A 2,516-nucleotide genomic window follows, 5' to 3' on the forward strand; every position below is an offset into this window, starting at 1 on the left:
ATGGCGGAGGCGGTGTTCCGCCCCCCAAAGAGGAAGAGAAGAGTGCACGAGAGCTATGAGTCTCCCCTGCCCATCCCTTGCGGTCAGGACCATGGTCCCGAGAAGGACTTCCGAATCTTCCAGGCTGAGATGATAAACAGCCATGTGATCGTGAGGGGCCTGGAAGACATGGAGCAGCTCTACGGGGAGGGTTATTTTGGAAAAGGTATCCTGTCCAGAAGCCGACCAAACTTCACAATCTCAGATCCTAAGCTGGTTGCTAAATGGAAAGGTATCAGCGCAGCGTGGAGTGGGCCGCAGAGCTCCTGCGAAGACAAGGCCGGGACGAGAGCACGGTGCGCAGCATCCTCGCGGGTTACACGAAGCCCCTTGAGCATCCTCGTTTGAAAAGGACGGAAGAGGTCCCATTGGGCGATGAGCCCAACTCCGAGATCGGAAGGCAGAGCAGACAGACAGAAACTCTCTGCCGTGAATGGGGTCGAGGGCAAGTCGTGTGATATGGAGGATTCCAGCCAGGGATCAGACGGCCTGCAGGAGGGCCCCGGGCCTGAGCCCGAGCCCCAGACAGCGGCTCGGGTGAACACGTGGCCGAGGCCCCCGCGCCTCTGCCCCGCGGCCACTGCGGCAGACGGGACGCTCTCCTGCCGCCATCTGGCGGTCAGCCTGGGGACAGCAACCGGCGAGCCAGTCTGGCCCCGGCCGGAGAGAGGGGGCCTGAGCACGTGCTGGTGGAGGAAGCCGTGTGTGCCTCGAGCGAGAGCGAAGAGGCCCCAGCGGGGGACGTGTTGCCGCAGAAGAGACTGGTATGTAGAAGAAATCCATTTAGGATCTTCGAGTATCTGCAGCTCAGCCTAGAAGAGGCCTTCTTCCTGGTCTATGCTCTGGGATGTCTGAGTATTTACTATGAAAAGGAGCCTTTAACGATCATGAAGCTCTGGAATGCTTTCACCACAGTTCAGCCCACGTTCAGGACGACCTACATGGCATACCATCACTTCCGCAGCAAGGGCTGGGTGCCCAAGCCCGGACTTAAGTACGGAACAGATTTGCTGCTGTATCGAAAAGGCCCTCCGTTTTACCATGCCAGTTACTCCGTCATCGTGGAGCTGGTGGACGACCGTTTCCAGGGTGCTCCTCGCAGACCTCTCAGCTGGAGGTCCCTGGCTGCCTTGAGCAGAGTTTCAGTCAGTGTCTCCAAGGAACTTATGCTGTGCTATTTGATTAAACCCTCCACCATGACCGACAAGGACATGGACTCACCCGAATGTATGAAACAAATTAAAGTTCAAGAAGTGATTCTCAGCCGTTGGGTCTCTTCACGGGAGAGGAGCGACCAGGACGAACTTTAACAATTCAGCCTCAGGTTTCTGACCTCACCGGCAGATATCACTGAGCCTCCTGCATAAACCAAATTCAGGGAGAGATAAAGAGTCCTTTTGAGGTAATCGCCCCTTAATGTAAAAGTTGTAAAGGGCATGCGGCTCCCGGCACCAGAAAGTGTTAGTGTTTTAAAAGTTAAATTCGAGGAGGAAATCAGCCCTGTGTGGGGACCGCAGGTTCTGTCCTTGGAGTGCTCGCTCACCGACCCCCAGCCTCTCGCCCTGGCGCCTCAGCGGCTCTGGGAGGCAGACTCTCCCAGCAGCAGGGAACTTCTGTTACTCTCTGATTTTACCCGAAACGGTGGGTTCCCAGCAGGCGGCTCACCGCTGTGCACCTGCCTCTTGTTACCCACGTCCAGGCTGTCCCCGAGGAGGGCGCTCTGTCCACAGGTCTCAGCTCTCCAGGAGCTTCAGCCAGTTACCCCAACACGGAAAATCCCGTGTACTGTCTCCCAAGGATTGCTGTGTCATAAGAAGCATTTTAAAACAAGTTACCTCGTGATCTCTCAGTGACCTCATCGGCGGGCATGTTGCGTAGAGTACACGACAGTATGGTTCAGGGCTAGACTTTAAGAGTTGTATGTCGCTTCACCGAACTTGTCATGAAATAAAAATATGTGGTGAGAAAAATGAATCGAGGTGTTTGGTGAGTGCAATCAATATTTCATAAAACACTAGACGAAGTAAGTAAAAATTACTTTGTTTAAAAAACAAAGGAAAACAGAATTGTGTAGATGACAATGAAGAGTGTTACCTGAGGGCCAGGAGTGAGTCGGGATGAGTGGGCAGGGCCGGTGAGCAGTGTCTGAGATTCAGCGCCCAGGTCCACGCCCCTGGCGGGCAGGCTCCTTGGCACTGACCGCCCCGGAAGCAGACAGTTAAGAACCATCTTTGGGAGCCGTGAGATGGGAGAACCAAAGCAGACCTGTTTGCATTCCGCTCGCCTTGGTGTCGGAGCTCCTGACGACCGAAGTTCTGCTTGAGGCTGTGTGTTCCACGCGCTGCTTCTCTCCTCCTGATCCTGCTCTCGCAGCCTGACGGTGAAGCGTGCGTCTCACAGATTTGGCGTTTGGATGACGGAGCTCTGTCCTCCACCACCACCGCACCCCCACAGGCCAGTAACGCCTGTCAGTCTGA

The 2,516-nt window shown here is 55.3% G+C and overlaps 1 pseudogene; it reads left to right on the plus strand.

Moving 5' to 3' along the window:
* Window positions 1-2,215, plus strand: LOC133060421 (tRNA-splicing endonuclease subunit Sen2-like; annotated as a pseudogene).
* The last annotated feature ends 301 nt before the right edge of the window (window positions 2,216-2,516 follow it).

This window comes from Dama dama, chromosome 8 (genome assembly GCF_033118175.1).
Source record: "Dama dama isolate Ldn47 chromosome 8, ASM3311817v1, whole genome shotgun sequence".
NCBI lineage: Eukaryota > Metazoa > Chordata > Mammalia > Artiodactyla > Cervidae > Dama > Dama dama.